This window comes from Poecilia mexicana, unplaced genomic scaffold (assembly GCF_051168715.1).
Source record: "Poecilia mexicana isolate PSO_F unplaced genomic scaffold, ASM5116871v1 scaffold_3, whole genome shotgun sequence".
Taxonomy (NCBI): domain Eukaryota; kingdom Metazoa; phylum Chordata; class Actinopteri; order Cyprinodontiformes; family Poeciliidae; genus Poecilia; species Poecilia mexicana.
In genome coordinates, this window is record NW_028263372.1 from 16,966,470 (window position 1) to 16,979,320 (window position 12,851).

At 34.3% G+C, this 12,851-nt stretch overlaps 2 long non-coding RNA genes across 2 annotated transcripts; one reads left to right on the top strand and one right to left on the bottom strand.

Annotated features, from left to right (window-relative positions):
* The first annotated feature begins 1,909 nt into the window (after positions 1–1,909).
* On the top strand, positions 1,910–5,668 carry LOC148160200 (uncharacterized). Its single transcript, XR_015762497.1, has 3 exons — positions 1,910–3,601; positions 3,748–3,871; positions 4,703–5,668. It is a non-coding gene; the product is annotated as an uncharacterized LOC148160200 (long non-coding RNA).
* A 2,048-nt stretch (positions 5,669–7,716) lies between these two features.
* LOC148160201 (uncharacterized) lies at positions 7,717–9,441 on the bottom strand. Its single transcript, XR_015762498.1, has 2 exons — positions 8,084–9,441; positions 7,717–7,937 (listed from the first exon to the last, which is right to left on the bottom strand). It is a non-coding gene; the product is annotated as an uncharacterized LOC148160201 (long non-coding RNA).
* Between the last annotated feature and the right edge of the window lie 3,410 nt (positions 9,442–12,851).

A 12,851-nucleotide genomic window follows, 5' to 3' on the forward strand; every position in this document is an offset into this window, starting at 1 on the left:
TTGTCTTGAATAAATAAATAAATAAATAAATAAATAAATAAATAAATATGTATGAGACTGTATCACTGAGCTGCATGCGGGTCATGAATTTGAGATAATCCCATACAGGAGCCGACAAACAAATACCTTCCAGAACCAGACACTAAAAAAATATATTGAGATGTGCAGAGGGTCAGACTAATGGATTTCCCATTCTGTCACATTATTCTGCCCAAAAGCAGATGAAGCCAAAGCTCATTAATAAGATGTTTTTTTCTTCATCTAGAAATGTGCTTGATGCAAAAATATGAATTTTAAGTTATTCGGTCCTCCAAGCATTTTTCAGCATCTTTCAACTATAATTTGATTTCACTGACGCTTTTAGGCATTGCCAGATCCTTGGTCAGAAAAGGAGTGGAGAAAACATCCTGCTGGAGAATTAGAGGCAAAAATGTGGCATAAAAGTCAAAGAGTGCAGACGCTCTTGAAATAGCAATAATAGATTTGTTGCTCCTCTGATTTACATTTAAATGAAAACCTTTTATCTGGTGGTCTATGTTCTAATGGGCAAACTCTACTTGGAAAGATCGGACTCATCCTCCTGCCGTATATGAGGAAAGTAGAACAATCTTTTTACTGTTTGAAGAAAGTGTTTTATTAGCACAGAGAAAAAAAACAATAAAAGTTACATTTTATTTTAATGTGGTGTGACATTTTGTCTGATAGATGAAAATAAAAATCCTGATCAAAGGTCAAAACATTAGAGGAGAAGAGAGAAAAGTTTTAGATGTTTTGGAACATAAAATTTATTATTTAAAAATCAACTTTTATTTCACGTGAACAACAGTACTTGCTCCATTATGTTACAATATAGACAATAAAAACAGAAGTATAATTACAGATAAAAAGTTTAATGGAGTTGCTAAGTAGTCCTGAACCAGGAGATTCGAGTGGTCTGGAACTTTGGTACAACAACAGATCTTTAATGTATTTTGATGCTAAGCTAGTCAGTGATTTATAAACTAAAAAAAAAATATTTTAAAGTCTGTTCTCTGAGCCACAAAGACCACATGTAAGGATTTCTGTCAGAAAATAGAGTTCTGTCAGTACTCTATTTTCTAGTTTTATTGAAAATTAAAACTGAGAAAATAATTTTGGCAGTAGTATATTGGATTATCATATCAGCACTTCACTTTTCTAATATAATGGCCAAAGTCTTTTTTTTTTTTTTTTTTTTTGCTAAAAACGACTTAGTAATTAATCAGCAAAAATGAGGTGGGGATTTTTTTTCTCTTTTGTTCCCACCAAAATCACTTTTGGCAAAAAAAAAATTATTGGGGCCATTATGTTAGGAAGGTGACAATAATAACATTAGCACTATTTAACTCTGGGATTACAGGAAAGAGGACAGAATCAAAGAAATGTAAATCTGATAGTAGATAGCATGTTGCAAATTTTGTGGAATGACTCAATTAGAATGTTATTCAACACAAGATGTCATCTAAAAAGATCTAACAAGTTATTCTGGAAGAGGAAAGGGCTGATATATGAATGTAAATTACAGTTAAGTCCCAAATCACTAAAGATAAATCATGAAGATGCCAGTCGGAACATGGAAATGTTTGCTCAGCAATTATATGAAAGGCTTTATTTCTTTAGCACAGACAAAGATTTTAAATATATATATATATATATGTATATATATATATATATATATATATATATATATATATATATATATATATATATATATATATATATATATATATATATATTGTGCAAACATCTTGGTTGGTTCATAATTATTTTAAATATAAATCAGTTTTGCCTATCATGCAATTAACATTAACTGAACTGAACTATTTAGTTTTTGGTGAACTTACCCAACACATTAATAAATTCAGATTCAGTTTTATTTGTCTCCCCAAAGGATAATTAGTGTTACAGCAAGAAAAAAGAAAGAAAGACATCAAAAATAAAAGACATACAATTAAAGGTCTAACAAAAAGGAATAATAGTATGGAAAGCCATTTGCGCCAAAATTGAATAAATAAATAAATGGGTTAAATAAATAAAAAATGAGTAAAATAAATCAAAAAATGAAGTAAATGAGTGAAATAAATAAAAAATTTGTTAAATAAATTGTTTAGCTTTTTCATTAAACCAATTTTTAATTTATTTATTTTTCATATTATCAATTTCCCAATTTCTCTTTTTCATTTATCTATTTGTCATTTATCCCTTTATCCATTTACCCATTTTTCATTAATCTATTTTTCATTTGTCCATTTTTCATTTATCCCTTTATCTATTTACCCATTTTTCATTAATCTATTTTTTAATTTAACCGTTTTTCCATTTCCTATTTCCATTAACCCGATTTGCTATTTCCCACTTTCATTAATCAATTTCTCATATATCCCTTTTCTTACTTACCCATTTTCTTTTATCTATTTTTCATTTACCCATTTTTCATTAATCTCTTTATCTATTTACCCATTTTACATTAATCTATCTTTTAATTTAACCATTTTTCATTTCCTTTTTCCATTAACCCGATTTTCCTATTTCCCACTTTCATTAATCAATTTCTCATATATCCCTTTTTTTATTTACCCATTTTCTTTTATCTATTTTTCATTTACCCATTTTTCATTAATCTCTTTATCTATTTACCCATTTTTCATTAATCTATCTTTTAATTTAACCATTTTTCCATTTCCTTTTTCCATTAACCCGATTTTCCTATTTCCCACTTTCATTAATCAATTTCTCATATATCCCTTTTTTTATTTACCCATTTTCTTTTATCTATTTTTCATTTACCCATTTTTCATTAATCTCTTTATCTATTTACCCATTTTTCATTAATCTATCTTTTAATTTAACCATTTTCCATTTCCTTTTTCCATTAACCCGATTTTCTATTTCCCACTTTCATTAATCAATTTCTCATATATCCCTTCTTTATGTACCCATTTTTCTTTAACCTATTTTTCATTTAACTTTTGTTTGAAAAACTTTTAATTTTCCCATTTTCCAATTTCCCTTATTCATTTAGTATTTCCTTATTTTCTTATTTATCACATTCTATTTTCCCCGCTAAACTTAGGGGGAAAAATAAATGCAAATGAGGAGTGGCACGTCATCAGGCTACAACTTCCCCAATTGGTTGGTTAGCGTCACACCTACTTTGCTTTCAAGAAAGATGGCGACCTACTAACGGGTTATCAATAAGCATAAGCTCATTAACTTCATTAGAAAATAGTGTTATTACTCCTGACTTTATTTTTGTGTGGCCGCTCAGACAGAACGTGTTTCAGCTGGCGGCTCTGATGGACTCAGAGCTTCACCGTCGGGGTTTTTTATAGTTTGGACGAAGCGGCCGATGAAGTTGGCTTACGATTGAAGGTTCAGGACGCCTTCGTAGCTACCAGCTGCGATTCAACTATAAGGAGCAGACTTGACTGTACATCGTAAGTGAACTGCAATATCCAGTGGCAGCTCTACGGAGCATCGAGCTGAAAGAATGACGGTGCCAAGCCTTGGAGATCTGCATCGGAGGCCATCTTTCAGACATGCACCGCTGCTGTCCGTCCAGGATCCTCCGGTTGCCCAGACGGTAAGCTAACGCTGATGTTTTCCAACTATAGTCATATTTGTAACCAAACTTGAGGCCAACAGGTGTACTTTTGACCGCCACCAGGTCAAAAGTACAGCTTGTTTTTGCAGCACATTCATTAATGTTTCTATCGTGTATGTTTTCAGATGCTAAGCTGTCACAGCAGATCATCCTGCAGACCTCTGGTCTCTGTTTCCAGTGGGCTCACAGCTTCAGGGTGACCAGAGACCTTCGCCTTTCTGGAGCAGGAACACCCGGCCAAATGCACTGGTGACACATTTAATTTAAAAAATGTGGGGGTAAATTAACGCTGATGTTTGTAAACAGACTACCTGAATACAGTGACCTTAGTGAGGGTACAGAATGCAGAATGGATAAAAGCTGAACTCCTGCTAAAATCTGTCCCTATTGGTTACATCCCTGAAATGTGCCAAGTGTGGCCCACATGCATGCATGTCGTATTCATATAAAGTAATTATGACTATTCATTTCAGTAGTTCTTTGTGGATGTATAACTTGGCCACCTTAGTTTCCCTGTTTTTGTTCAACATATGTGCCTCAACATTTGGTTACTGTTCCATAATTTGTACTCCAAACATGTTTTTACTCATGTTTATCTCTTACTTACATGTTTAAGTAAAAAGTAGCTGAATAAGAAATTACACATGAGTAAAGAAGCATTTGGTAAAAAGTATACAAGTACTGAGTAACTGATCAAGTTATCAATTATTTCATATCTTAAAAAATTACACAATTAGAGGGCTCAAAATATAAAGTTCAGCGGAATTTTTAGTTTTTTAAAGACAAAATAAAAAATTTGTTTAAATAAGAATAGTGATGCTTCATAATAAAATGACCTGAGTAAAAGTAAAAAGTTCAGCATAGTAACGGTACTCCTAAAACTTCATTTGAGTTTCAAAAAGTTACTCAACTATATTTGAGTAAATGTAATTAGTGAGTCCTAAACTCTTTCCTTCTGAGGGAACAGGAGAAGGAATTGTTAAGGAAATAAATTAATCTTATTTTTATATTAAACATTGTTTTAATTAACAAACGAATCATAAATAACACCCAGAACATATTCTGTTATGTTTATTCAAGGATCAAGAAAAATGACTGGAGATTCTGGCTGAGAGAGGGACAACGGCAAACAGGGAGGAGAACCGTCTGCACTGTGAGCAGCACCAGAACTCCTGATGGGTCTCCTTCAGGAAGAACCAGAGAGATGGCCGACCTCCGCAGAGAAGAGTTCACCCAAACATCAGAGGAAAAATGATTTTTTTTTTTCACTTTCAAGGACTCTAAAAAGCTTGCTGATTAAATTTTCAGTTAATGTTCAGCAAACATTCAAAGTTTAGTGTTTGGATAATACTTATGCAGTATCACATGTTTAGACTAAATTATCACATGAGTAGAGCTGATTAAATCTTGGTTGCACCTCGGCGAGAAAAAGAGTGCCACAAACCTCCCAAAGAAGAGGATAGCAATGTATGTTTAAATAAACATACAACAAAGATTTTTGGTGCACATCATCTTTAAAGTGTCTAGTTATGATATTCACCTTTGCATTTATAAAAATTTGTTAGGTGTGTGAGCAGGATGTGTAAACATGTTGACGGTCATAATAGTGACAGGTGGGAGAATACGTTTGACCAATAGGTCCACTTATTTAAATACATACCATATTCTTCCAATTCCTAACTTCTTCCTTTTTAAGATTAATTTTGAGTTTGGTTCTTGATTTGTTGGACTTTGTTATAGCCAGACAAAGCATACAACAATGTAGTTGTGAGAAAAATAGAACCCTTACTGATTTTGATAGTGATGGCTTAGACATGGACTATAAGGGGAAGATGGGCCATTTTCCATGCCTGATTTTGAATGCATATGATCAGTTCATGGGAAAAGAGGATAATCTGACCCTTCATCAGGCATGTGGTACTCTGTTACCACCTGCAAAAGTTTATGACGAAGGGACAGCTGTCTCTTTGATGTACCCTTTAAAGAGGATCCAAATGAGGTTCCAACACAAGATGAGAAACTGCTGATCCACTAGAAAAACAACAATATTTTCCTAATGGAAACAAAGATGAAGAATTATATAGAGACTGATGTCAACTAGATCAATGAGCACATGAGAGGTGTAGACCTTTATGACCAAACCCCCTCAAGGTTCAATGTCATGGTCAGGTCCAAGAAGTGATGGTGGTTGTTGAGATGCTTTACCAAGGCCGAGAAAGAGTCACACGCTGTTAGACAAAGGGCCCATAGTAAAGAGTTACATTTTTGATTCTGTTAGACACTAAGGTCCATTTCTCACGAGAAACAGAAACTTATCAGGCCACAGAGACATGGTGTGATTTCAGGCAGTGTCTTCAGTCCATATAATCAGCTACCCTCCTCTTTCTCCTCAGACGCTGCACAGACTTTTTTAGAAACTCTTCTAATGTAATGGTAAAGCGTCTCCTTTCAGCGCTGAAAGTTAATAAAATAAGTAAAGTCTGAATGCTTTTCTTGGCTGATTTTATGCTCCGTGTGTCAATACAAATTATGATTCATCGATTGAGATTCTCGTTCTCAACATGGTCCATACCAAAAGCACACCTGAAACGGTGCCGGTAGCCTAGGAGGTTGGAGTTTATCTTGTACCTGGTGGGTTGCCTGCTGGAACCCCCACTTTGTTTGTGTCAGTAGTTGTGACCTTGATCAAGAGGACAATTCAGCCACCATGCCAGCCGGTGGTATTCAGAGGACCCTGGTGGAGGAGCCGGTGTATGACTGCCTTACTTCTGTCAAACTGTGGCAGGCAAGCTGTAGCTACAATATAGTAGCTTACTGCTGTCGGTGTGTGAATGTGTGTGTGAATGGGTGAATGACTAAATGTGGTGAAAACATTTTCAGGTCATTTGGACTTGATAAAGAACTACACAAGTACAGGCCATTTACCTTTCAGATATTATTTTACAAATGTGTCGTAGGAGGAACAACTGATTTGCTCATCATGGCTTATTATCTTATGCAAAGGTTTGGTATAAGGCCAGCAGGTCATGGAAATAGATCTCAAATGGACACTTCTCTTCAAGTTATGACGAGATGTAACCAAGACACTTTCTGGTCAGTCAATGCAAGAGTCATTTCCAGAGATGTTGTTCCAGTTGTTGCTTTTGCACCACCCATGCCTTGGAGAAATTCAAGGTTTTATTGCACACTGAGTGCTTCAAGAAAGAACATGGAAAGTAAGAAAGAGATGAAATAACCTAAAATTGAAGAAAACCAAAGTCACCAAATGGTGAGAAGGAGCCATACTACTCTCCTTTGATTCCAGGCCTTGGAGTCCGGTATCCTGCAACTTTCAGGTGTGTTCCTGGTCCAACACACCTGAATTAAATGGATCACCCTCAGTATGCAGTCCAGTTCTCCAGAGTCCTGCTTATCACCTGATTCAGGTGTGCTGAAGCAGAGGCGGATGGAAAAGATGCATGACACAGGCCCTAAATCCTGGAGACGGAGACCCCTGGACTAAGTCTATTGAGTTTTACTTTATGACAGTGTGACAAATGTTCATAATTTTCAGAAATATAAATGAAAGCCTCTACTGTAGATGTTATCTTTATGATCTATGTTACTGTGATGACACTACAACTGACTGAAGTTCAATATAATTATGCATAAACACTCAAGCACTCAAATTTACCTTGGTTTAGAATATATTGATAGTCAAATTTGTACTTTACAGAGCAAATGTTGCACTAAAGTAATGCTGTGGCAAGATATATTCTACTAAAGAAACAATGTTCACATATTATGATCATGTCTATTTGGAAAAAGCACTTTTAGCTCATCTTAGTATTAGAACACCATATTATCCCACCGGTCACAATTGTGACCGAACATAAAACACACTTTTTTACATACTTTTCCACAATTTTTAAAATTATTTCCCTGATTAGTTCAAAGGGCTATCAATGACATCGGATTTTCATATTTACATGTTTGGGAAAAATTTGGAATGAATGGGTTAAAGCCACAAACAAACTATCCATCTTATTGTCTCTGGGATGTGAAAACATGAGATTTGATTAAATTAGAACTACACAGATGAGAAGGAACACAGATTTCATAATATATATATTTTTATTATTAAAAACAGTAGATGGTTCTTGCATATCAATGCTATAAGAACAGCCACATTTTTTAAATTAAATGTGTCACCAGTGCATTTGGCCGGGTGTTCCTGCTCCAGAAAGGTGAAGGTCTCTGGTCACCCTGAAGCTGTGAGCCCACTGGAAACAGAGACCAGAGGTCTGCAGGATGATCTGCTGTGACAGCTTAGCATCTGAAAACATACACGATAGAAACATTAATGAATGTGCTGCAAAAACAAGCTGTACTTTTGACCTGGTGGCGGTCAAAAGTACACCTGTTGGCCTCAAGTTTGGTTACAAATATGACTATAGTTGGAAAACATCAGCGTTAGCTTACCGTCTGGGCAACCGGAGGATCCTGGACGGACAGCAGCGGTGCATGTCTGAAAGATGGCCTCCGATGCAGATCTCCAAGGCTTGGCACCGTCATTCTTTCAGCTCGATGCTCCGTAGAGCTGCCACTGGATATTGCAGTTCACTTACGATGTACAGTCAAGTCTGCTCCTTATAGTTGAATCGCAGCTGGTAGCTACGAAGGCGTCCTGAACCTTCAATCGTAAGCCAACTTCAGCGGCCGCTTCGTCCAAACTATAAAAAACCCCGACGGTGAAGCTCTGAGTCCATCAGAGCCGCCAGCTGAAACACGTTCTGTCTGAGCGGCCACACAAAAATAAAGTCAGGAGTAATAACACTATTTTCTAATGAAGTTAATGAGCTTATGCTTATTGATAACCCGTTAGTAGGTCGCCATCTTTCTTGAAAGCAAAGTAGGTGTGACGCTAACCAACCAATTGGGGAAGTTGTAGCCTGATGACGTGCCACTCCTCATTTGCATTTATTTTTCCCCCTAAGTTTAGCGGGGAAAATAGAATGTGATAAATAAGAAAATAAGGAAATACTAAATGAATAAGGGAAATTGGAAAATGGGAAAATTAAAAGTTTTTCAAACAAAAGTTAAATGAAAAATAGGTTAAAGAAAAATGGGTACATAAAGAAGGGATATATGAGAAATTGATTAATGAAAGTGGGAAATAGAAAATCGGGTTAATGGAAAAAGGAAATGGAAAATGGTTAAATTAAAAGATAGATTAATGAAAAATGGGTAAATAGATAAAGAGATTAATGAAAAATGGGTAAATGAAAAATAGATAAAAGAAAATGGGTAAATAAAAAAAGGGATATATGAGAAATTGATTAATGAAAGTGGGAAATAGGAAAATCGGGTTAATGGAAAAAGGAAATGGAAAAATGGTTAAATTAAAAGATAGATTAATGTAAAATGGGTAAATAGATAAAGAGATTAATGAAAAATGGGTAAATGAAAAATAGATGAAAGAAAATGGGTAAGTAAGAAAAGGGATATATGAGAAATTGATTAATGAAAGTGGGAAATAGCAAATCGGGTTAATGGAAATAGGAAATGGAAAAACGGTTAAATTAAAAAATAGATTAATGAAAAATGGGTAAATGGATAAAGGGATAAATGACAAATAGATAAATGAAAAAGAGAAATTGGGAAATTGATAATATGAAAAATAAATAAATTAAAAATTGGTTTAATGAAAAAGCTAAACAATTTATTTAACAAATTTTTTATTTATTTCACTCATTTACTTCATTTTTTGATTTATTTTACTCATTTTTTATTTATTTAACCCATTTATTTATTTATTCAATTTTGGCGCAAATGGCTTTCCATATAATAGAGTATGTTGAAATAATATTAAATATACATAAAAAAATATTTAATTTCAAAAATGCCTTTGTCTTTTTTGTTAAAATTACACATTCAGCTAAATAATAAATCACATTTGCGATATTAAAAAACAGGCACATGTCAGTATCTGTATAATGTTTGAAGGAACTACATTAAAACAGCTTATTGCACATTTTAAAAGGACCAAATTACAGGAACTGATGTAACAAAGCTTAGTTCTTGCATTAACCCTAAAACTTTTGATGCTAACAGGAAATAATGACTTTGCTGATTGATCGCATTGAAGCGGAAAATAATCTTACACTGCACTAAGTTGAAAGCAGGTACTCTACTCTGCTAAATGCTAAATTGCATACATGGCTGAACATAAATTAATGACATTAGAAAACTTGCACCCAAAACCAAGATGGTAAAGCTTCAACACCATCAGCTGATTATCAGCTGTGTGACGCCTTCATAAAATACTGTTGTTCTTATATGTCTCCTTTTCCATTCTACCTTAAAAAGGACAGATAATGATATGAGGAACAAAAATGTAACTCAGCAAAGAGACAAGGACATAATTGCTGATGTTTAGTTGGGCTTATGTGCAGTCCTTTATCAAACATAGCGAAGTGTAAGACGTACTGAATCTCTTCACCATACTGTTGATGGGTTGAAACATGAGTGCCACGACAAACCTGCTTGCCTACTGAAGCACTAAACCACTGACACACCTTTTCTTGTGCTTTAGCCAAAGGGGTCTCTCCAAGGGACATGGAGTGTGACTTCCAATTAGTTTTCCAGAGATTTATTCATGGGACTGTTTAAATGTATTAGAGAATGTTAACAGAATAATGGATTTTAAATGACTGCCACGCTGCAAACTCTCTCCTAGAATAGCAAATATAGGCTCTGATGAGTTTTATACGACAAATTATGTAAACGGGAAACTTTTAAGACAAATTTGGTGGATGTTTTTGTTCCGAGTTACACTAAATGAAACAAAATGTAATAACACATCTAATCTGGATGTTTATTGTTTTTCTTTCTATAATGGTAAATCAACTTGACTCATCTGTAATCTGTCACTGTAATTTTGTAGAAGTGGATGTTCTTTTTTTTTTTGCTGCAAACTGTTGATATTGTAGTTTGAATAAAACTTTAAAAAACCATGAAGACATGAAAGCACATCTGAATTTAATCAATTATATTATCTAAATCTGGATCAGACTGGTCAAAAATACTGTTCATGCCCACTAATCAATTATGATAAAAAAGGTCTCTGGCTGCTCAGTTTTTCGCCTCATAATATTCTGTTGGGAAAAAAAAATATTGTAACATGTTCAAGCATGTCATTTAAAAAGTTGCCACCCACCTAAACATAACTGAGCCAATTACACCCCCTGCTTAGCTCCAACACAGCCCATAAGCAGCAACAGCCCACCATTCTGCATGTCATTATGTGGCTCTGCAAAGACTATCAAGGAATATTTTTGAGATTCTTACCATGCGTCTTTGGCCTTTAGCTGGCTTTAAAACATCTCACACATCAAGTAATAATTGTGTCACACTTAAAAAGAACAGACTGGAAAAAACATAACGGTTGAAGTGAGTAATCAAAGGTTGATGGACTAGTATTTAATCCCAATGTTTAGGTGTTTTGCAATGAAGTAATGGTTAGATTTGTTTTGGAATGTCCAAAGGAGGGAAAGTTTTAACATACAAAAGATAATAACTCCAGACATAAGGGTCATAGTGCGCTAATACACTATTATTTTTGTTTTTTTAAATTCTGGAAGTCTTGTAGAAATAGAGTATGCTGGTCTAAAGTCGGCATTGGTCTTATTAATAAAGTGCTGAAATTGCTGCAACAACAAAGGTAATGTTGCCCCTCTGCAATGTCTCAAAATATTATACACTACCCTAATATATTTAAATATCAAAGCACATTTTGGTTAAAAATGTACTCTGTTTTAATCCATAATCTATCACACCTTAAACATATCTGAGATGATTGTATTTTTGTTGGATGTTGGCTGTATTGACTTGGGTTGTCATGACGTTATTAGGTCCTTGAGCTAAGGCTTTAAAAGTGGATGCAATTCAAAACAGCACTGAACATAATGGACCTGAACAAAACAGGTCCACAGGTTTTAATATCCCCCTGAAGCATTTCGTAAAACAAGAAATTTCATTTTTGCACTTTTTTTCCCAAATGTCATATGCGTACAGTAACGTTAAGACTCATGACCTTTGCCTTTTAGTGAAAGTTGAAGCTCCAAAGAGATGCCAGAGAATGCATCCTTCACATTGTAAATTGCAACAAGAAGGCGTCTTATAAACTAACTAAAAGTTTGAACAGAATATAAATATTACACCAGAGGAAAACTGTGTCTATAGCAGAGGTCACTGAACTTTTTAAAACACAAAATTAGTTTAGTTTGCAGAGGACTTGAAGGACTGTTTTCTGACTTTAAACAAGAATTTACAATTTTATATAAAATGTCCATTTGACTAATTAAATTGTTTTAGTGCATTATCTGGCATATAAACTATTGTTAATTAATTTGACCATAAAGTTTGTCCACATTTAACTTGTTTTAAAAATGTAAAAAAAATGCTGACAATAATGTGGCTGATTAAAGTACTTGCAGAAAATAGAATAGAATAGAATAGAATAGAATGGACTTTGTAGTCTAGCAATGAGGACGTTCAGGTGAAACAGCAGCATCAGCTGTAAAGATTTCCATAAAAAGTTCTTCAAGTGGAAAAGTAATTTAGTTCTGTAGTGCAGTGGTAATGCTATGTTTCTTATGATCTGCCTGGTTACAGACCAAATGCATTTATCATTACAATTTTCCAATAAACGATATAGACTCTGCATGGCAGATTTACCTCTCCTGTTCACTCAGGTCCAACCATTCGGATTTTGTAAGAAATAATGTAATTGCAAAACTAGAACCTAAATTATAATCTGTTATCAGATTACCACAAATTAATCTGAAATCATTTTTAATCATTCAATCAGTTTAAAAATGTAATAACATTTTCATTTTAATTTTTAAGTGTTTTTAAAGATGTTTTTAATCTCTGTTGGGCTTTATTGAACAGTGATTAGGGAAAATTCGGAGGAGGGAGAAGAGAAGGACATGCAGCAAATGACTCAAAACTGGGAATTCAACCCATGACTTCCACATTGAGTCGTACGTGGAAGCCATGGCTCTGCATATGGTGCAGGTGGAGCCACCCAACGCCCTGTAATTACTTTTTAAGTACTTACAGAAGAACAAGAAACACATATTATTAGTTCAAATGATAAGAAACTGAACCAGTTAAATGTATTTTTGATGAAATGCATTGTTCAGTTTTCTGCAAATAGAAAAAATAAATAAAATCAACAATCAAA